General features: G+C 46.4%; 1 protein-coding gene across 6 annotated transcripts in view; it reads left to right on the top strand.

Moving 5' to 3' along the window:
* CPNE1 (copine 1) overlaps positions 1–24,160 on the top strand; it is a 677,094-nt gene that overhangs the window by 350,571 nt on the left and 302,363 nt on the right. The gene's annotated exons all lie outside the window — the stretch shown is intronic.

Genomic DNA, 24,160 nt, shown 5'->3' with positions numbered 1-24,160 from the left:
GATCTTTGAATCCCCTTTACATTTTGTTAGGTGAAACCAGCACAACCCACCTTATGTGGAGTGCTGTGGAAATACAATGTATCCCCTTTCACATTAAAACTGTAACAATTCTGTTATAGGGACAAGATTACCTTCAATGGCTGGTGGCAGTGATACCTTGTATTAATTTGGTGCACCTTTACCACCGGCTGTGTTCTCAGCTGCAGAAAAGGCACCTAAGGGTTCTCATTTTACAAAAATGGCCCCTGTCTTCTTGTTTTCACCATTTTAGTGTTTCATGTCGTTCTTGTTCCTTACCCTGATATCCAGGGTGGGAAATTCCTTTGAGTAATTTTTATCTTTGGCGGGAGTCCCAGTCTCTCTGTGAGGGCAGTAAGCAAGGGAGGAGTCCAATCCACAGCCCTTTGTTTTACGCTTTGCAGAATGGGGATAAATCCCAGTGGGGGGGGGGGGCTTGCTGTCCTGATCGACAACCAGACCGCCCCTTCTTGTAAAATGCAGGGAGAGAATGCAGAGGTTGCGCAGTAGTTCCTGATAAATACTCCGAATCTGGAAGCTGAAGAAAGGTCAACTACTGGAACCAAAACCGAAGAGTATGATGAAGGAAAAGCAGCTGAAGCGATTTCCAGCGACCGTAGAGCCTGCTGTGTAACCAGAACCTGCTGTAACCCTTCCTTTCAATCAACCCCTTGGACTCTGAAAACGACGGCCCCAACCCAGAGCCTGGTGAGACCCACTATACTCAAGGACCTGCATTTTGAGCAGTCCCACGCGTTGCTGCGACCTTGCAATGCTTCAATAGCCCAATAACCTGGGATCTTGAGCCACTGTGCGGTGCACGGTCTTCAGAATTCCAAATCTCGCTGAAACTTTGTGGGCATGCTGGTGGATCTCCAAAGACACGAATAGAGTCCTAAAAGTCACCTAAGCAGAGTGCTGGACCTTTTTAAAACGAAAATTCAACCGCAATTTTTTGTCGTCTTCTGTGCTCCTTGAAAAGGCGCCAAATCCGCAGAACCGCTTTCAGCCGTGAGGGAAACCTTGCCTAGAGCCTTCTTTATTGATCCCTGCTGCAAAGTTCCTTCTAAGGTCTTGTTTTCAGTCCCCACGACAAGGAATCCACTAACCAGGTATTTGGCTGCAGACCCTTTAGTCCTCCTGCTGCAAAATCTTCTTCAATGCTGAGGTACTGTGTTGGCTTGGGTATGTATTTACCTTAAGCCTGTTAGGATTTCTGTGTAGTTGTGGGTTGTTTTCTGTGACGGGGAGGCCTCTCATCCAGTGCACCCAACTCAGTCCCACTGCTAGAATAATTCTAGGGTGTCTTCTGCAAAGGCCATGGACCCTCTTCTAACTCTAAAGTAAAGTATGCACCTGTTTGCCCAGTTTTCCTATTCTGACACTGCTTGTTGGTCATTAGTCCTAGTGAATCTCCTTCTGCCACTGAGAACACTCGTGCTCCAAGAATAAGGGAAAGACTTTCAAGGGATTGGGACTTTTGCCTAGAAAAGAAAATAAGTGTTTACAAGTAACTTACTTGTAAAGAGTTGGTTGGTAACTGTAATTCTAAGAGCGAACAGTTACAAAAGTTCTTAATTACCTTGCATGTGTGATGCAGTATTCTCAAAAGTATGGTTAACCTCTTTTTCTTCCTTAAACTGTTTTGCCATTCTAATGGAAAGTAGCTGTGAAGGTATTTTACTCTCCTGTGATTAGGTTGTGCCTCTTCCCAAAAGTAAAATGTTGGTTTCACCACATTATTCTTATTCCTGCAGGGTAATTGTATGAGTGTCCTCCAACTGTTGCTATCACCAGATTAGTTATTTGAAGATAATTTTATGGGTGTCCACCAACTGGGTCTTGCTTTCCTGACTTGCTGCTAGCCTGTCCAGAATAAGTCTACATTAGGTTGTTGCCTACCTAGAATAACTGTCATTCAGAAAAAGTGTAACATTGGGTTTTACTTTCCCTGTGTTATCTAATCTAGCGTCTGTGTTTCTAACTATCCCTGATAGTCATACTTCAGTTATCCTTATAGCTGGGAAAGATCTAACCTGCACTGCTTGTGAGATATAAAAAGTATATGGGTTTTACTTACCTTGTGTTAGCTGTGTGCCATCCAAAAACAAGTTACAAGAGTTACTGCTTATCTCTGTTTCACTGATCTCAGAAGTACCTGCAATTGAATATTACATCCTTAGGTTTTACTCACCTAGTATAACTGTGTTATCACAAAAGTAGTTAGTTTTTTACTGCACCTAGAATACGTGTTACACTATTCACCAAAAGTATATTGTCCAGTTGACTGATTAAGTGATTTGTACTAAGAGTCGGTGTATAACTGGTAAGGTCAACTGCCCTTGCATTACAGAATGTAATTATGCAAGTAACCATTGGTTTTTACTCCCCAAGAATAGGTGTGACCTATACTGAATGTGTATGAAATGGTTTGGACTTCCCTAGAACTGCTGTTAGGTATTTCAAATAAGCTCTATAATTGGGTCTGTGTGCCTTCAAGTATAGTGTTGTGTATTGCGATTTCATATAATGTGTTAGTACTTATGCCCTAGATTTATCTGGGCCTACTTGTATTTAAATAAATCATTTATTTTGACATACATAGTGTTTCTTTGGACCATTTGTATTACAATTTCATGTTTACTGATTCTACAGCCCTCTCTCTCTCTCTCTCTCCTAAAATGAACCTGGCTGCTCTGTCTGCGCTACCATGTACTCAGGTGGTATAGCCTTATACTAAGAGTGCAGTCTTGTACTGCCTCAGTTAAATGGTTTTGCTAAGCCCTTAGTTGGACTTAAAAAAAACTGTCCTAACAGTGAGGCTTCTGAAAACCCCTCCTACATGGGGAGTCCAACCTAGCGAATGAGTTGGGGCTTTTCACAATTGGTTTTTTATCAAACTCTGGGTGGTATAGGCTGAGCAGTAAGGCAGTCCTAAGAAATCAGGGATATGGCATGTACAATGAACAACAAATAGCTATGTGATCAGGTGTCCACACAGATTTATACAAATACTCTATTAGAATACCGTACACTACACACATTGATATTTACACATATTTGTACACAGTAAGTAGCCCATAAGAGGCAGTACACAACAGTTTGCTTTATTGCTTGTAACTGTATAGCAGGGCAAAGCAACAACAATTGCTCAAAGAAAAGAGGGGAGATAAATGGTGGTTAAATAATATAAAACAATCACGGGTTTCAAAATTGAGGGGAGCTGGGAGCTATTTAACTAATACTTGTAGCCTAGTAGAGCCTGGTTAGCTTCTTACCAACAGCTACCAGGAGCTACCTTTGGCTCCCCAGGCCAACTAATGCCAAACAAGCACACCTATGTGAATTTAACTTCGAACAAACTATAAATAAATCTTAGGGGGTTAAATGTTGTATACATGTGTCCTAACTGCTATGGTACCCCCCCCCAGTACCAAGGCCCTTTTTGGTGATTTCGATATGTCGCTATTCAGTGCCTTGTAACTTTTCTGTTGCATGAGATCTCTGCCAAATTTGGCCCCTTTTTTTCCCACATGTAGGCAGTCGTAACAGCACCCAGGAATCCTAGTTTGCTGTAGGGGGTTGAGAGAAAATAACCAAAAAGGAGAACATTATGGTTTTTTCAAAAAATGCCAATAAAATTATGTACAAAGAAGCCTGTGGTTTTTTTCCTTGTAAGAGCTAGGAACAAATTGTTTGCTGTGCTGAATTCCCCCATTGTCCTGGCTTTCAAGAACAGGTTGAGTGGAAACGAAAAAAAATATTTTGATATGGTTATCAACCGTTTTGTGAGAGTTAGGCGATTTTGGCCTTTTTTTTCCCAATAGGACATGCGTGGACGGAATGGAAGAAAAGGGTAGGAAAGCTCAATGGGAGGTCAGAAAGGCATACATTTCTAAAAGTAGACAAAATTCCAAGTTTAGGAAGGGGTGATTTGCACAGGTCAGGAACAACTATGTAGGGAGAAATTCCATAGTTTGGGGAAAAAGCGAGAAAATGACTGAAAAAAGAGGTATGTGATGGACATGGTTGGCCTGGTACGGCAATGGCTTCTATGAATTTTAAGAAAAACGATGCTCTGCTACATTCCCCCTCGACTCTTGCAGTCAGGAAATCACACTAGTGATTTCACACTGCTAGTGGAATTGACACCTCCCCAGAGTTAGAATTTGCCAAACCTGACCCATGCAGAACATGCAGACTCAGGGTACAGAGGTCTTATGAACAGGGTCGTAGAATGCATGGGTTGGGGCAACACTTCACCCGTGTTTGAACAGGACGACATGACAGATATAGTTGTCAAAGGCCCCCAAAAAGACCCAGTTCTCCCCTTTCATAGGGCTCTTCAGAGAACAGCAGAAAAAAATTGGGAAAATCCCGATGGCATTGCTGCTACAAATAGTAATTTCCCAAAGAAATACAGACCAGCTGGTACGGATCCTGAATATTTAAACAGGCATCCGACTCCAGAAAGTCTGGTTATTCAGGCTGCATCCACAGCAAAACAAACTGCATATCCCACTATCCCTCCGGATAGAGAGGACAAGAAAGTTGATGCCTGGGCCCGTGTCATGATGCCTACTCCCGGGGAGCCAGTTCAGGCCCAGGGTCCCCGAAAGCAGACATCATGTCCCCAGGGAGGGACCCAGCAACCCCTTATTAGGGGCTCTTTGGACATTGTCCTGGCGCCTTTGGCACCAGGCTCATAGAAGGCATCAGTCCTGGCACCATAGGCGCCAGTCTCATTATGGGAGTGCTTGGATGGACTTACCTGATGCAGACCATGCTGCCGGATCCAGACCTCCTTGAGGTCTGAAAGGGACTATTTTACCTATGGGACTATTTTACCACTCGGGCGTGGCTGAGGAAGAATACTTACTCCTAACTACTTTGGGGGCTATTTAAACCACACCCAGACAGCGGCTCACGCTTCGCGTTGTTCTGCATCTAGCAGCTGGACGCTCACCGTGTCTGCTCCTGCATCCTGGCTCCAGCCACGCCCGCCTGCAACCTGGAACACCTGAAAAGGAAGGAAAGGAGAGAAAGGTGAATAATTGAACTTTACCTACCTCCATCCCGAGTCCGGAACCATCACTCCGACGATCCTGAGAAAAGACATTATTTTTAGAAGCGCTTCACATCGCTCGCTGCAGCGCCGCGTTCCACTCACCTTCACGAGGCGCCCTCAGGCTCTTCAGCGACCATTGGCACCATCTGTCGCCTTTCAGCGCCTAAGGAGAAAAAGAGACAAAACAAAGGTGAGCGAAGGAACAGATTGAGGAAGGCCTGGTTCTTCCACCTTAAGACTTACCTGATTATTGTTGGGACAATCTTTCCTCACCTCGGGTCGGCGCCGCTTCTTTGGCACTTCCGTACCCCGGCCCCTAAGGGGAAAAAGACACACGCATAAGTGGGTGAAAGCAAGACCGCTAAGGGAACCATCCATCAAAAAGACTCACCAGAGTTTACCTTCGGCGAATCCATTCCTCTACGCGGATTCTTCATCCTGCATCTGAAAGAGAAAAGGACAACGGACAATTAAGACTTGAACTCTTGCTACTGAATACTTACGGCCTCATAAAGTCAAGCGGAGTTCAATACTCACCAAACCTGAGATCCAGTGAAGTAACTGGAAATCAACGCGCCCCTGCATCGGAAGCAGGATGGAGAGCTTGTCCTTTCAGACTCTAAGAAGGATTCTTCTACTGGCCAGACAGGCGACGTTTGGGGGTCCTGTCCAGTCCGTCTTCCGAGTCCTGCACATCCCCTTAGAAGAGGTCACAGCAGTCCAGAACAGGTCGGCGCCTCCGTGGGAATCAGGTGAGCGTTACAGAACGCAAAGCCTACCTACAATTTCCCACCCGGGCGTTATGGAGACTTCCGAGACAGACCAGCTGGCCCAGCTATTGGGGGAATTACGGGCTGAAGTTCATTCCACTCGCCAGGAGACGAATGCCCTCAGGAGAGAGTTAATTGTATCTAAAGAACGAACTGATGATCTTGCCAAACAGCTATTACAGGGTCAGGCTGGTCAAACTCCTCTACCAGGTTCTGGGGGTAATTCCGCCCGAGTGGTTTCAAATTACCCCATGCAAATTAATCTACCTGGAAATATGCCACTGGCCCCACCGGAATGTTTTGCCGGGGACCCCAAAAGGTTCGCCGTATTCATGAATCAATGCCGATTGCACTTCCTCTGCAGACCTGAGGCCTTCCCTAACGACCAAACCAAGGTCGCTTTTGTACTATCATATCTCAGCGGCTGCGCTGCGGATTGGTCAGTTCCACTAGTTACTCAAGATGACCCAATTCTTCGGAACTTTCAAGCCTTCCAGACAAGCATGGAAAGACTTTTTGCGCGACATTCTCAGGGACAGGCCCTGGACAACGATCTTCTATCCCTACGGCAGGGTAACCTGGACCTCTTAGCCTATATCGCGACCTTCAGTAGGTTAATTGTGGAGACTGGATGGCCGAAGGATAAAAGAATCACGTTATTCCATCGAGGTCTACGTGGAGAACTTAAGGATGTCCTGGCCCAGGTCGTAAATACACCCCAAGACTGCTCTGAATATATAGACTTGGTGGTCCAAATAGATCACAGGCTTCAAAACAGAAAGGCAGATCGGTCCAAGTTTGAGACCCTGGGTTTTGCTCAAAACCCATGTTAACCCCAAAGGTGCCGAAGTTACTGAACCTATGCAAATTGGAGGGGTTAAAGGACCTTTAACTCAAAAAGAGCATGAACGAAGACGGCAAAAGCAACTTATGCCTTTATTGTGGGGCTTCTGGACACTTTTTACGAGATTGCCCTATAAAACCGTCTAAGAAGGCGGTAGGAGTCGCTGATAAGAACCTGATGGAATCTGAGTCGGGAAACGACCACGCCCGACAAGCGTAGGGGTCCGCTTGCCGAGCTTAAAAACTAACTCTGACCTCGCATTTCATCATGCCAATGGTCCTCGTAAATCCGAAGCAGCCTGGGCGGTTACATGCCATTAAGGCATACATCGATAGTGGGGCTATAGGAAATTATGTGGATCGTGAATTGGCTTCCAGGATCAACCTCCCTCTTTGCCTTAAAACCAGTAAGGATTTCATCACCACAGTGGATGGAACCGAAATCGCCTCTGGGCCGGTAACACACTCCACTACTGAACTGACATTGTTGGGTCAAGACGGACATCGGGAGGCAATTGTTTGATGTAATCAAGGCTCCGCAATTTTAAGTAATTCTAGGAATCCCTTGGTTGGAAACACATAATCCTCGAATTGACTGGCGAGCAAAGAGGATAACCTTTCCAGATTGTGCACAAACCTGTTATCCAAGAAATCCAAATATTGGCCTAGCTACAGTAACCCCTGCCATTTTGCAAATACCGCCAGAATACCAAGAATTTCAAGACTTCTTCCAAAAGGAACAGGCCAACACTTTACCGCCTCACAGGTCGTACGATTGCCAGATCGATCTATTGCCCGCTGCACAACCCCCCTTGCAGCAGGATCTATGCCCTTACCGAACCCGAGAATCTTCATTTACGACAATATCTAGATCAGTACCTAGCCAATGGTTTTATTCGCCTGTCTAAGTCTCCTGCATCCTCGGCTTTAGTCTTCGTGCCTAAAAAAGAAGGCAACCTCAGAACTTGTATTGACTACTGCGCATTGAACCAGATAACTGTTAAAAACCGATACTCTTTGCCTCTGATGCCTGAACTCCTTGACCAGGTGAAGGATGCCTGCATATACACCAAGTTAGATCTCCGGGGGGCTTACCATCTGGTGCGAGTAAAGGAAGGCGATGACTGGAAAACTGCCTTCCGCACCAAATATGGGCTATTCGAGTACAATGTGATGCCTTTCGGATTGTGCAATGCACCGGCTGCCTTCCAATACTTCATGAACGATGTCTTTCGGGAACTCATCGACGTTTGTGTTGTCGTATATATCGATGACATTCTTGTGTACTCCTTTCGGAATCTGATCATAGAAAACATGTCAGAGCGGTTCTCGAGAAATTGCGCCAACACAAACTATTTGCTAAACTTGAAAAATGTGTTTTCCATGCCACAGAAGTCGAGTTTCTTGGTTTCATCCTGACACCTAAAGGAGTCCGCATGGACTCCCGAAAAGTGGATGCTATCCTCAAATGGCCATCGCCTAGCTCCGTGAAAGGTGTTCAAAGCATGCTTGGCTTTGCCAATTTTTATCGCAGGTTTATCCCGGAATTTTCACGTGTGGTTCAACCCATCACTGCGCTCTTAAGGAAAAATAAACGTTTCGAATGGTCTGAAGAAGCCGAGCAGGCCTTTCAGGAACTAAAAGCTAAATTTACCTCTGCACCTGTATTGAAGCACCCGCGCCCAGATCTCCCTTATGTCGTCGAAACTGACGCATCCAGCCTAGCCATGGGAGCTGTCCTGTCTCAAAGAGATCCCGAAACTAACCAACTGCATCCCGTTGCATTTTGGTCCAGAAAATTCTCGGCACCCGAGGTTAACTACGCAATCACTGACAAAGAACTGTTAGCCATTAAATCCGCCTTTAAAGCCTGGCGGCATTATCTTCTTGGCGCTAGACATACCATCACGGTGAACACCGACCACCGGAACCTACAGTATTTAAAGACCGCCAGGGCTCAGTCATCTCGACAGCTCCGTTGGGCTTTGTTTTTTGCGGAATTCGATTTTGTAATCGCCTACCGTCCTGGCTGTAAGAATGGCAAAGCGGACGCTCTATCCCGAATAGGAATGGGAGAAACTGATACTAACTCAGAACCTGTACCGATAATTCCCGAACGGAGAATTTTGGGCATGACTTCTTTACAAACGCTTGAAGACATTCAAGCTAGAGTTAAAGAACTCCTGGACCCTAAAGACTTACAGGATTGGGTACAAAAGGGATCTGACTTTACTATAAATAATGATTTACCTTATTTCCAAGGGTGCTTATTTCTGCCACACAAGGAATTACAAGAGCTTGTTATTTCTCGTTATGATACACTAATAGAGGGGCACCCCGGTATTGCCAAGACGGAAGAAAAGGTGAAACGACAATTCTGGTGGCCTTCTTGGCGAAAAGATGTTAAATCATTTGTGATGTCCTGTGGTGTTTGCGCCCAAAATAAAGGCCAAAAGAAAAGACCAGCCGGTCTCCTTCAACCTTTAGACATTCCACCAGCACCTTGGCACACCCTGTCATTGGATTTTATTACGGACTTACCTCCTTGTTCAGGATATAACACTATTCTTGTTATTGTGGATTTATTTTCCAAAATGGCCCACTTCATTCCATTGAAAGGTTTACCTTCAGCTTAGGTTCTAGCCAAAGAATTCCTTGAAAATATTGTTCGTTTACATGGATTCCCGTCTGTACTAATCTCAGACCGGGGAAGCCAATTCATTTCCCACTTTTGGCGTAGATGTTGTCAATTGGCACAAATCGATGTAAGATTATCGACTAGTCATCACCCTCAGACCGATGGTCAAACAGAGAGGACGAATCAGACCCTTGAGCAATATTTACGGTGTATGTTGCAGCAATCTGAAAGTAACTGGAAAGACATTCTTTGGATAGCCGAATATGCATATAAAACTCGGTACACTCTGGAACTGGGCAAAGTCCTTTTTATACTTTATATGGGCATCACCCTCGAACCTCAGACCTCGACTCGCCTCAAGGCCTCGGAATGCCCGCAGTGGACCATCTGCATTCTACAATTACCCAAGCCTTCAAAGAAGCAACAACACATTTACAACAAGCCAAGAGAAAATACAAGAAGAATGCTGACCTGCATCGGAGTGAAGCACCTCAGTACCAGATTGGGGACCACGTATGGCTGGCTACCAGGCACTTATCGCTCAAGGGACCTCGAACTTTTAATCCAAAATATTTGGGGCCTTACTCCATTACGGCCATAATCAATCCAGTGGCCGTTAAACTTGATTTACCAGCTAACATGCGAATTCACCCTGTTTTTCATGTGTCACTTTTGAAACCAGTGCAACCTGGAACCAGACTAATCAAGCCTCCAGAACCCATTCAAATAGATGGAGAACCTGAATTCGAGGTGAAGAACATTTTAGATTCAAAGATGTTAAGGTCAAAACTTTTCTATCTAATCGATTGGAAGGGATACGGGCCTCAGGAGAGTTCGTGGGAACCCAGTGACCATGTACATGCACCTCGATTAATTAAGAAATTCCACCGGATCTTCCCAAACAAACCAAAACCCCCGAAGGGAACAATCTTGGGAGGGGCCTTGGGGGAGAGTGCTGTCATGCCTACTCCCGGGGAGCCAGTTCAGGCCCAGCGTCCCCGAAAGCAGACCTGTCCCCAGGGAGGGGGCTCTTTGGACATTGTCCTGGCGCCTTTGGCGCCAGGCTCATAGAAGGCATCAGTCCTGGCACCATAGGCGCCAGGCTCATTATGGGAGTGCTTGGATGGACTTACCTGATGCAGACCATGCTGCCGGATCCAGACCTCCTTGGGGTCTGAAAGGGACTATTTTACCTATGGGACTATTTTACCACTCGGGCGTGGCTGAGGAAGAATACTTACCCGGGACTACTTTGGGGGCTATTTAAACCACGCCCAGACAGCAGCTCACGCTTCGCATTGTTCTGCATCTAGCAGCTGGACGCTCACCGTGTCTGCTCCTGCATCCTGGCTCCAGCCACGCCGCCTGCAACCTGGAACACCTGAAAAGGAAGGAAAGGAGAGAAAGGTGAATAATTGAACTTTACCTACCTCCATCCCGAGTCCGGAACCATCACTCCGACGATCCTGAGAAAAGACATTATTTTTAGAAGCGCTTCGCATCGCTCGCTGCAGCGCCGCGTTCCACTCACCTTCACGAGGCTCCCTCGGGCTCTTCAGCGACCATTGGCACCATCCGTCGCCTTTCAGCGCCTAAGGAGAAAAAGAGACAAAACAAAGGTGAGCGAAGGAACAGATTGAGGAAGGCCTAATTGTTCCACCTTAAGACTTACCTGATTATTGTTGGGACAATCTTTCCACACCTCGGGTCAGCGCCGCTACTTTGGTACTGCCGTACCCCGGCCCCTAAGGGGAAAAAGAGACAAAAAACAAAGGTGAGCGAAGGAACAGATCGAGGAAGGCCTGATTCTTCCACCTTAAGACTTACCTGATTATTGTTGGGACAATCTTTCCTCACCTCGGGTCGGCGCCGCTTCTTTGGCACTTCCGTACCCCGGCCCCTAAAGGGAAAAAGACACACGCATTAGTGGGTGAAAGCAAGACCGCTAAGGGAACCATCATCAAAAAGACTCACCAGAGTTTACCTTCGGCGAATCCATTCCTCTACGCGGATTCTTCATCCTGCATCTGAAATAGAGAAAAGGGCAACGGACAATTAAGACTTGAACTTTTGCTACTGAATACTTACGGCCTCATAAAGTCAAGCGGAGTTGAATACTCACCAAACCCGAGATCCAGTGAAGTAACTGGAAATCAACGCGCCCCTGCATCGAAAGCAGGATGGAGAGCTTGTCCTTTCAGACTCTAAGAAGGATTCTTCTATGGGCCAGACAGGCGAGGTTTGGGGGTCCAGTCCAGTCTGTCTTCCGAGTCCTGCACATCCCCTTAGAAGAGGTCACAGCAGTCCAGAACAGGTCAGCGCCTCCGTGGGAATCAGGTGAGCGTTACAGCCCGTAAAGTTTTCACTTCAGGTAGCATGGCCCTGAAATCGACAAATGTCACCTGTACCCTGGCCAGGTTTACCCATACCCTGTGGGACTGTATTTCGACGGCGGCTGAGCATATTCCGGAAGGCGAGGAAAGGGAAGGCTTCCTGAATATAGTCAAAGACGGAAAGGAGGCAATGGGGGAATGTCTCCAGTCTGGACTGGATACTGCTGATGGCATCAGCAGATCCATGGCTGCACTGTGTTGAGCAGATTTGCGTGGTTGAGGAAGTCGGGGTTTACACAGGATGTGCAATCCAGACTCCTTAACATGCCCTTTGATGGCTCGAGGCTATTTGGCAGTAAGGCTGACGAAAGCCTAGAAAAACTCCAGACCTCGAAAACGGCAGCTAAATCTTAGTGCCTCCATGCGCCAGCCTCAGAAAACCTATTCAGGATCATCTTCCTGGAGAGGTTGTTCTTTTCGCTACTACTCCTCATTTGGTAGAGGAAGAGGACAGGCTTCTCAAAGAGGCAGAAAAAACTTCCCTCGTGGTGGACGAGGAAGAGGTGCGAAATCAGCCTCAGGAGCGGCATCTTTGCCCTCAGCCACTCCTGCAGCCGCCTCCAAATCTCTGAGACCTTGCTCCACAAGACACCAGTGGGAGGCAGGATCTCAACATCTGAAGGAATGGCAAGGCATTACCTCAGATGTTTGGGCACTGGAAATAGTAGCTCAAGGTTACTGTCTCCCCTTTCTAAAAAGGCCTCAATCATCCACCGGGAGCCAACTCCATAAAAATTCCAGACCCGCTCCTGTTGCAGGAAATTTTAACCCTGCTAGAGAAAGGTGCCATAGAACAGGTACCTGTAGCCGAGAGGAACAGGGGTTGGTACTCCCCATACTTTCTCATCCCAAAAAAGGACGGAGGATTGAGACCCATCTTGGACTTAAGAAACTTGAACAAGTTCCTCAGGAAGGACAAGTTCAAGATGGTGACCCTTTCTCAGATCCTTCAGGCTCTACACCTCCAAGACTGGTTGGTATCATTGGACCTTCAGGATGCTTAATTTCATGTGCCAATCCATCCAGGGCACAGAAAGTACCTGAGGTTCGCGATTGGCAATTCTCATTATCAGTTTCGAGTTCTGCCATTCGGGTTGACCTCCGCCCGAGGGTTTTCACCAAACTGTTGGCGGTTGTGGCAGCAAGTCTCAGGAGAGGAGGTGTTCACATATATCCCTACCTGGACGACTGGTTGATCAGAGCAAGTTCTCCGAAACAAGCACAGGAACATCTTTCGATCACCTGCCACTTACTCCACAAATTGGGCTTCTCCCTCAATTTCAAGAAGTCCCACATGATACCAACCCAGAAACTCCAGTTTATCGGAGCAGTCTTGGACACTTCATCGGGAAAAGCCTCGCCTCCCGAAGTGAGAGCTCTCCACAGCCAGCAGATGGTAACGAAGTTTCAGAATGCCCAACATCTACCGGCCTTCGATTTTTCTCAGGTTGCTCGGCCTCATGGCATCCTGCATTTTCCTAGTACCAGAGGCCAGGTTGAGAAGGAGATACCTTCAATGGGCACTCAGAACTCAGTGGTCCCAGTTCTCAGGGAATATGTCGGATCTTCTACAAGTCCCGAGCGCAGTTGCTCAGGATCTACTATGGTGGGCTTGCAACAACAACATTCTCAAAGGAGAATCTTTTTGGCAACCATGGCCGGAGATAACAGTAGTGACGGACGCCTCACTCACAGGGTGGGGAGCACACACCAACGATCTGACAATCAGCGGTCGTTGGTCTCCATCGGAGTCCAAACTACACATCAACCTATTGGAGCTGAGGGCAATCAGACTAGCGCTGAAGGCCTTTCTGCCCTGTGTAGAGGGAAAGAATGTCCTGATAATGACGGACAACACAGTGGCCATGTACTACCTCAACAAGCGAGGAGGAGTAGGGTCACTACCACTGTGCAGAGAGGCAATGCAGCTCTGGTTCTGGGCAATACGAGAAGGAATATCTCTATCAGCAATTCACCTAGCCGGAGAGCAAAACACGGCGGCAGACGCTCTAAGCAGGCAGAGCACAGTCTCCCACGAGGGGGAGCTAGCTCAGGAAGTCCTTCAAGAGATCTTTGCCCTTTGGGGAACCCCTCAAGTGGATCTGTTCGCCACTGTGATAAATCGGAAGTGCGAGCAGTACTGCTCAAGGGAATTTCCTCAAAGAGGAGCGCTGGGAGACGCATTCGTAGTGGAGTGGAAGTTTCCACTGCTGTACGCGTTTCCCCCAGTCCCCGTGATTCCTCAAGTAATCAGGAGGTTGAGAAAGTTCAGGAAAACCATGATACTAATTGCCCCGGATTGGGCCAGGAGGACATGGTACCCGGACCTTCTAGACATGTCCATCTGCCCTCCAATACGTCTTCCGCAAAGAGAGGATCTTCTCTCGCAAGAGGAGGGTTGGGTTCTCCATCCAGAGGTCAAGACACTCAACCTTCACGCATGGTTTCTGAGAGGTTGAGATACAATGATTGGGATCTTCCGGATGACGTAATGGAGATTTTGCTTTCGGCCAGAAGGCCAGCAACAAAATCTTTATACCGATGTCGCTGGAACAAGTTCAGGAACTGGTGCAAAGATAAGAATGTGGACCCTTTTCAATGTGGCACCCCAATGGTGCTTTCTTTCCTACTGCATCTAGCCAATCTGGGGTTCCAGATAGGGACAATAAAGGATACCTTGCTGCGCTGTCTATTTTCAAGCGCACCTCAGATGAGGTTTCATATTTCAAAATTCCATTGATCATTCAATTCTTAAAGGGTCTTACTAATGTATACCCCCCAGTACCTTTTCATGTCCCAACTTGGGACTTGAATCTAGTACTAAAATTCTTGACTTGTATACCTTTTGAGCCTATGCACTCCTGCCCATTGAGGCTCTTAACATTAAAAACTGTACTTCTTGTGGCCTTGTCATCAGCCCGCAGGGTTAGCGAACTTCAGGCTCTCTCATGCAAACCGCCATTTACTACTTTGTAGTCCTTAAAGTTAAACCTTCCTTTTTACCAAAGGTAGTTTCAGACTTCCATTTGTCGCAAAAGTTAATACCAACTTTTTATCCTCCTCCTCATTTGGGAAAGGGAGATGAGAGATTGCACAGACTAGATCCCAAAAGGGCTCTTACTTTCTATATCTCAAGAATGGCTAAATTGAGGCAAGATGACCAACTATTTGTGGGTTATACTGGTCATAAACTAGGATTATCTGTAACAAAACAGACCATATCCCGCTGGATCATCTTAGCCATAACTGAATGCTACAGGTTAGCAGGAAAAGACCCACCAGATGGGCTTCGTGCCCATTCTACAAGGGGTATGGCTACTTCTACGGCTCTAAAGAGGGGAGTCCCAGCAGCAGATATTTGTTCAGCTGCTACTTGGAAAACAATACACACTTTTGTAAAACATTACTGTTTGGATACTGCCTCCTCTAATGAGGGTTTATTTGCCAAGGCAGTTCTGTATTCTGTCCATGAAAACTGAAAACTAACACTCCCACCTCCAAAATTACTACTGCTATGGGAGTCTATCAAAAGATGAGGAATACGTGGGAGGACACAATCCATTCGAAGAACAAGTTACTTACCAACTGTAACGTTCTTTCGACCTGGATGTTCCTCCCACGTATTCCTCATAGACCCTCCCATCCTACCCCGCAGTACAGTTTACGTTTTCTTACACTTTCCTCTCACGAAGTGTGCATCAGTCATGGGGCACGCCTGGGTGTTCCTCCTATGTTTTCATCGAAAAAACAGAACTGGAGCAACGGGCGTGGCTCGAGCTACTTATACCATCAGTGACGTCGACACGGTACGGAGACCGTCGAGGGACAATCGACGCCACGACCTCGAGCACAGCGCCCTCTGCCAAGAATTTTTTTTTCCGAAGCAGCGAAGCTGGAGATAACGAATTATCAAAAGATGAGGAATACGTGGGAGGAACATCCAGTCTAAAGAACGTTATAGTTGGTAAGTAACTTGTTCTTCTGTGCTAATTCCCTTCAACCTTAGAGACCATCAGCTATTTTGCTGGACTTTAGGACTTTTTTCATTTTAACTCTGGAGTGAGTGAGACCTTTTCCTCACCCTCTCATATTTTGATCTGGTTTGGATTATGTGTTTCCTTTGTTTTTGGCATCTGACAAACTCCATAGGCATCTATTTTATGTATGGTGATACACAGCACCTCCAGTGCACTGTCACTGAGAAATCCTTTAGATTTCTCTTAAGGTTTAAATACCTTTTGTGTGAACTACTGTTCCCAAGAATAGTAAAGTGAAATTGACTTTACTTACCTTTTCTCTTTGTAGGTCCAGCATACGCCATCTTATGTGGAGTGCTGGGGGGGTTACTAAGTAGCCCCTTTTCCTACCGACTCATGTAATATTTTTGTTACCCTTTCTACAATTAATGGCTGGTGGCAGTGGTTTGTCCTTACCATTTGTCAAAATGGGCCCAGTTATCTTTTTTTTTTTTTTAATTCTTTTTGGAAAGGTACTTCTGGAGATTTACTCTGCGTGCCAAACCAGGTTTGTCCCTTTGTTCATTTCGTCTTTGGCGGGATTCACTGGTGAAGTTCGCCTCTGGCTCCAGCGTGTCTGGCAGGGCAGAAAGCAAGGGAGGTGCCCGAAACTCCCTGTGCTTAGTCTCCTTGGTTACAGGAATGCACCCAAAGGAGATTGGCCGACTGGCTGTTCTTGAGGACAGGCACCCTGCTGTGTGAGTGATAGCTAGGCTGCGAATGAATGGGAACGACTTTCATAAAAGGCGAAGTATTTTGCAAGGAAGGCAGAGTCGACACCTGGACGAAGGAACCGAAGATGAAACTGGAAGAGAAGCTTGGTGCACCCTCCTGGACCGTTGGTTTTCCAAAGAAGCCCTGCTGCAGTGCAGAAGCTCTGAATTTCTAATCTACTAGAGAAGCCCGGAAAAGGCTTCTCCCCTTGGGTTGGTGGGATCAATCAGCCCCAAGACAAACTCGACTGGCACCCCTCTTTCTGCTGGCTGTACTTCTTCGCTGCTGCAAGAACCGAGCGCCAGGGGACAGGAACACCAGAATCGAGTGCATCACCTTTAAGCTGGACCCGAGTTCCAGAAAGATCTTCTGGATTCCCTCGAAGCAGGACTAACCAAGCCTGAGCCACCTCAACAGAGTGCTGGACCCCAGATGCAAGGAAAGTCCACAAGGTGTCCAAGAACCGCAGTGGTGTTATTTGTGAGTAGCTGAAACCGCGAAGTGCAGCTGATCTGAATTGTGCCCATTTCTGCCGCCGACCTTCAAACCGTAGTGCAGTAGGCCCCAGACATCCTCCCTCTTGTCCCTACGACTGATGTCTAGGAACAGGATCTGCAAGACAACAACTGGAATTGAAGCCAGCTGCAACCTTTTCTTCAGACTCAAGGTACTGTAAAACTGGGTAGGGGTACTTACCTCTTGTGTTTAGCTTGCTTGCTCTCATTGGAGACTTGAATTGGCTGTCCTTAGCAGAGTTGCTTGCAGGTTTGCCCTTCACAAGCCTCCCAGTTTATGTCCCAACAGTGATTTCTTTTTACAACAAAACTCTTTAACATTGTGCAAGACTTGTGCTATCTTCAAGAAGTGCCTCAGCTCCCCTAGACTTTGCTCAATTGACATTGGCTGTCCTGGCTCCCCGAAGTCTCTTCTTACCCTCTGACTTTGTGTTGATCTGTCCCTCCAAAAAGTCATACATACCTTACTTGTATAGCTGGGAAAGGGTTGATCTACAGTGCATTGGAGGTGAGGGGGGCATCGAAAGTGCTTACCTGTTAGAGAAATTTGTTAGCCATTGTTTCCTTCCCTAATCTTTTCCTTTTTGCCACAACTTCAGTATTAATGTCCACAGTGTCCTAACTATTGAAGTCACTTCAGGATGTAGGAATATCTGTGTGCCATCCCAAAAGGGTATCTACTTACTTTATTGACCAGAAGGAGTGTATTTTTAAGTGTATTTGTACTGTTGCCAATTGCTCCTGTTTTAAGAAGGCTTATTTTAAAACTGACTGTTAAATTAATAAGTAATTATTTAATTAAGAAACCTTGAGTATAAGTGTTATAACTGTGAACCTGTATGTGGCAACCCCACAGATCACATTGACCCCTCTTGAGATGAGCATGGCTGCTCATTCACACTACCAACTTGTGTAATAAAGGCCTATACCAAAGGTTGGGTGACCTTTTGCCAAGAGGACAAGGCTGGTGTAGTCTCCCAAAGGGTTATTACATACAATCTTGCCTAACACCCAAGTACATGAAAGAGAAATTAACAGGGGGGGCCATAGGGGCAACCCAGCCTAAACCCAAAAGTTGTAGGAAACTAGAACTTCAACCATCCACTATGGAGAGACATAAAAAGGTCACCCATAAAGAGTAAAAGACTAGGGGAAAAAGATTCCCCTTCACCTAGGGACAAGGTAAAATAGTTAGCTAGTCAAAGCAAAACGTTCTGGGGTTGACACAGGTCAGGAAGATTGATCATAAATATGAAAATCCTACTGAACATCTTTCTCTTCCACTATGGAAAATACACCTTTTAAATGTTGCCCTTCTTGCAGTCGAAAATATCCCTGTAAAGAAATGCATCTGTTGTGCAACCATTGTCCTCCACAGGATCACATTGAAGCATTGCAAGTCCTGCAAGCTTTTCAGACCTAGGACCCTAAAAGATTGATGCACGAAACAATGGGCGCCCACGCCATTTAGGCCGACGCCTGCATAGACGTGGCGGGTGAATCCGATTGCTGCGTTGGCTTCTTAGTGATGCTGAAGATTATCGAGGTTCCATAGAACCCCAGTTGCGAGACCCTGACTCCAATAAGCAGGCCGGTGGTCTTGCCACAGAGAAGACACTCAGAGGCAAAAGATTCCATGTAATAATGTCGCCACAAAAATCTCGCCATGCAAAAATATCGCCGAAAAATTGCCGTTTTTTATGGCGACATTATTGCATGGAACATGCGGGAGACACCACCGCAACCCCCAAACTTTTTCTATTTTTTTTTTTTTGCCCCTGTCCCCATATATATGGGCTGTGACCTTTTCCCGGCGATATTATTTACGGCGACCATATATATGGGGATAATATTACCGGATACCAGGCAAAAGCACACACTATACCAAAAACATTTAAGACCCAACCCCAGGCCAAACCCTGACCACATCGTCGCCCATATGTGGCCATGCAGTGTCTAAGGAGAAGGAGAAGTCCTCTCGGCTCTCGCATTTGCCTCATGACAGGTCTCCTAAACAGGGGCTGAGTAGGCACGTTTCTGACACCACACCCAAAAAGTCCCTCCTTTCGCACACTGAGGAACACACCTCGAAAGAGAAATCTTCATCGAAAATGCAGCAACCTATTCATAAACGTGTCCCTAAGATCCTGCATAAGGCTAAAGCCTCGGAATCATCTAGTTTTTCGACTGACAAAACACAAAGAACGCACAAAACACAGGAAACAGACTATACACCCTCTGAGGATACCATTTCCGGGGCTTTACACCAGAAAAGGCACACTCCTCTTCAGGAACCCTCTCCCCCAATATCTCCTTTTCCAAAGTCCACAGAATGGACACCAGAAAAATTTGATAATTGGATGCGAAGAATCTCTTGCTTTGTAGACTTTATGGATCGCCATCCAGAGGAATTCATGCACCCTTAAGGTACTGCACAGAAGTGGAGGGGGGGTGAACTAGTGGGGAACCACCTTCAAAGGTGTTCAGACTGTATAGCAGTCAACCCAGCACTTCACTCAGTCTTCACTACACAAAGTTAAGACCAATCACAGGACCTATTGTTGACCCTTCCGACCTGCAGGATCACAAGATGACCAATACAATCAGTCAAGATCAATTTCTTTTTGTGATGATGACCCTGACATTTACATCATGCTGTCTCCTGACAACCAGACTCCCCCATCGACAACCAGCTCCAATACAATGAGCTGCTACTCAAAGCTGCACAACATTTTAAAATAGACACACAAGAGGTCCAACATGACAGACTTTGTGGACCACATTCTGGGGGAGAAAAGATCAGTAAACCAATTTAGCCCTATTCTGCAGTCAGTGCAGACACGCATCCATGGATTAGTACTTGCGCCTACTCACGAGAGTGGTCAACCCTTGCATAGAAAAAATATTCAAATCAGCACCAACAGACCCCCTTTACATTAGAAGTCAACTGAAACCTGACTCTTTAGTAGTTACAACCACCAAAAAGAGGGCAGGCACACCCCTAGCTTCTGCAGAGGCACCTCCAGACAAGGAGAGTAAAAATAATCTACACCCTGGGCAGGAAAGTTGCATATCAGACACAAATTGCAAATAAAACCACCTTACTGGCCATCTATAACTGCCATGTGTGTAATTCCTTCCAACAACAAATCTATACAGTCCCTGAGCCCTTAAAAACGCAACTCTCTAAAACCATCTCTGAAGGGAAATGGGTTGCAAACTGCATTCTAAAAAAGAATCTAGATTCAGCTGATAATGCTGGATGCATTATAGCAGAGGACACGCTAATTAAACGGCACACCTGGTTCAGACAGTATGGTTTCAAACTTGATAAGCAAGCCACACCCCTTAATATGTCAATAGAACCAAACCTATCATTTGGCAAAGCAGCAGAAGACTCGCTAAAAAAGTGCAAAAGAGGAGCATGAGACTCAGAAATCCTTAGGCATAATAACTAACAAGCCTTTTATCCAGCGAGGGGCGTTTAACACTGGTGCTTTTTTTGTGGACAAGGGTTCCCACGACACACGGGGTATAGCCAAAACCAGTCCTCATCCTTGGGTAAAACACAGATCAGTCATCCACATAACCTACTAACTTTCAAAGGGTATAAAAGGTCTAGAAGTAGAGCCTCCACCACAAGAGGCTCTTATGCCTCTAAGCAATGACACCCCGATGCTGGTTCCCTCCCATGCAACTCCAGTCGTGGTCGTATTTGTCAGTTCTTTCACGCATGGGAGGGGATCACATCCGACAAGTGGGTGTTGTCAAGTGCGGGTAGCTGCTTTTGCGCCCAATGCAAGAGTGGCTAGCGAAACAATAGTCTCAGGCAAGCGGTCAGTGGGATGATCTAGTGGTTGTTTCGCTAACCTTTGTATAAAAGCACTACGCTGGTGGACAAAAGACAGCATATTAAAAGGGAAAACATTTCGCAACCCACCATTACAAGGCACTCTTACAGCAGACGTCGAACTCCCAGGATGGGGAGCTCATTACCATCATCATACTGCACACAGCGTGTGTAAACGAACAGCAAACAACCACATAAAGCTAATAGAATTACTGGCAGTCCACAAAGCACTACAAGCCTTTCAACAACATCTAGTAGGACAAACCGTTCAAGTCCTCAGACAGTACCACGGCCATGTTTTATCTAAACAAATGGGCAGGGACACACTCTCTGTCTGTCCAAGTTATCCCAAAAGATTTGGAAGTGGTTGCATGTTCCTAGGGCACACCATGGCCCAGTGGAACACAATGCTCTAGCAGACACCTGAACAGAAGTCCACAAATACCCCCAGAACAGGAATGGCTGATTCACATATCTTTACCCGGTGTAGGCATCCACCTCTAGACTGGTTCACAACAGAGCAAAACACACAATGCCCAAACGTTGCCCCTTTCTGTGAATTGCTGAGAGAGATTGTGGAGGAGTGTGTGCTGGAACTGTATAAAAGGTGAGGCTCCTGGAGTGTAAAGCAAGTCGACCACTGGAAGCTGAAGTAACCGAAGACTACCAGGGACACCTGCAGACCTTTTGCAATACAGTGAAGCGACCACTGTTGTCCTGACTCTGTTTTCGGTTTGACAGAGGAGCTTTGAAGAGGACTTCTTCCCTTTGGCTGGTGGGAACAACCAGTCCCAAGACAAACTTTGATTTGAGCCATTTTCCGAGGTCCTCTGAGTTTCCAGAGCTGCGGATCCCGAGTGCATCGTTGTTAGGTAAGATTGTATGCAGTATCCTTTGGGTGCACTACAATAACCTTGACCTCCTGGTAATACGGACCCAACCTTTGGTATAAGTGTGAACTACACAGGTTGGTAGTGTGGTCGAGCAGCTAGGCTTGTATCAAGAGGGGTCAATGTGGGCAGTAATGTTGTGACACAGAGTTTCACAGTACAGTTATCCAAATAAACACTTACACTCAAGGTTTCTTGATAAAACAATTATTTATTTCAGAGTCAGGTATATAAGCCTTTTATAGAAAAGGAGCAAAACACGTAACACTTAAATATACTTCAAAACACAATCTTAGTTTCTCTAAATCGCATGATACCCATTGGGGGTGGCAGACGGACACTTCCTACAACCTCAAGTGACTTAAATAGCAAGGACACTGCGGACATTGATTTATCACTGGTACATTTCGAGCAATACTGAGTTTGGGGCAAAAGACAGAATAGAGGGATAAAACAAAGGTTAACAAATAATTCACAAACAGAAGAGTACTTTTAGAAACCTTTCAATGCAGAGTAAATTAACCCTTTCCTCAGGAAAGAGAAAGCACAGAGTCCGAGGTAAGAAGAGTCCCTCAGGGAGCCAGGACAGCCAATGTTAATTACACAGTGTCAAGGGGAGCTGAAGATCTTCTTTGCAGGGCTTCTCTAGTCGAAATGAATTCGGAGCTTCAACATAGCAGCAGGGCTTCACCGGGCAAACCAACGGTCCAGGAGTTGCAGCAGGCGTCTCTTCCAAGTTTTTCTTCGGGTTCCTTCGTCCATTTGTCGACTCTGCCTTCTAAGCCAAAAAGCCTTGCCTTTTTATGGAGGTTTCTCTCATTCATTGCAGCCTAGCTGTCAATCACACAGCAGGGCGGCTGTCCTTGCCGGACAGCCAGCCGGCCAATCACCTTTGGGTGCATTCTTGTAACCAAGGGGATTAAGCCCAGGGGGTTTCGGGCACCTCCCTCACTTCCTGCCCCTGCCAGACATACTGGAGCCAGAGGCGGGCTTCACTCGTGAATCCCGCCAAAGACGAAATGAACAAAGGGACCAAACCTAGTTTGGCATGCAGAGTAAATCTCAAGAAGGACTTTTCCAAAAAGAAATGGCGAAAAAAGACGCCCAGGGCCATTTTGACAAAATGGGCACCCATGGGTGCTTTACTGCAGCTGCGAACGCAGCCCTTGGTAAAAACACACAATGGTAGTAAAAAGTAAACCACTGCCACCAGCCATTAATTGTAGAAAAGGTAACATAACAATGTTACATGAGAAACTAGACATAGGGGATACTAATTAATCCCCCCCTTCCCCCAGCACCCTATTGCCTAAAGTCCAGCAAAAGAGCTGGGGGTCTCTAAAGTAGAGGGGAATTAGCCCATTTCAGAGAATTCTCCCTAAGACTCGTCTCACTGGGCCCAGCCTCCTCCAGAACTCTTGGCCGTGGAGCTTGAGGCCTACCCTGCACCTCAGCACAAGGCCTGGTAGGCGTAGTGCCCTTGGCTGTGTCGCTGGTAGTGCTGTGTACCCAGAGGTTTATATACCTTCTCTTTTTGAAACTACTGTTTCCAAGAGCAGTGAAGTGAAATTGACTTTACTTACAATTGTAACTTTCTAGACCCAGCACACACTCTTACCATAGGGTGCTGGAGGGGTTACTTAGTATCCCCCCTGTCTAGTTCTCATGTAACATTTTTGTTACCCTTTCTACAATTAATGAGTGGTGGCAGTGGTTTACTTTTTACTACCATTTGTGTTTTTACTGCAGGCTGCGTTCGCGGCTGCAGTAAAGCACACATGGGTGCCCATTTCATCATGATGGCCCTGGTCTTCCTTTCTCGCCATTTCTTGTTGGAAAGGTCCTACTTGAGATTTACTCTGCACGCCGAACCAGGTTTGGTCCCTTTGTTTGTTTTGTCTTTGGCGGGATTCGCAAGTGAAGCCCGCCTCTGGCTCCAGTATGTCTGTCAGGGGCAGGAAGTGAGTGAGGTGCCCGAAACTCCATGTGCTTAATCCAATTGGATACAGGAATGCACTGAAAGGTGATTGGCCGGCTGGCTGTCCGGCAAGGACAGCTACCCTGCTTTCTGATTGACAGCTAGGCTGGATTGAATGGGAGAAACCTGCATAAAAGGCAAGGCTTTTTGGCTTGGCAGGCAGTCGACCACTGGACGAAGGAATCTGAAGAAGAACTTGGAAGAGACGTCTGCTGCAACTCCTGGAACTTTGGTTTGCACAGTGAAGCCCTGCTGCTGTGCGGAAGCTCCGAATTCGCCTCAGCTAGAGAAGCCCTGTAAGGACGACTTCTCACCTTGAGTTGGTGGGACCAAGCAACTCCAAAGTGAACTCGTTTGGAAATCCTCTAGGTGCTGGCTGTACTTCTGCTGCTGCTGGAACAGAAGTTGCAGGAGAGGAAAACCAAATCGAGTGTATCACTTTTAAGTCAGACCCGAGCGCCAGAAAG

Source organism: Ambystoma mexicanum, chromosome 3p, assembly GCF_040938575.1.
Source record: "Ambystoma mexicanum isolate Mex_15411 chromosome 3p, UKY_AmexF1_1, whole genome shotgun sequence".
NCBI lineage: Eukaryota > Metazoa > Chordata > Amphibia > Caudata > Ambystomatidae > Ambystoma > Ambystoma mexicanum.
The sequence above is the reverse complement of the archived record's forward strand: the minus strand, read 5'-3'. Positions and strand labels throughout refer to the sequence as shown.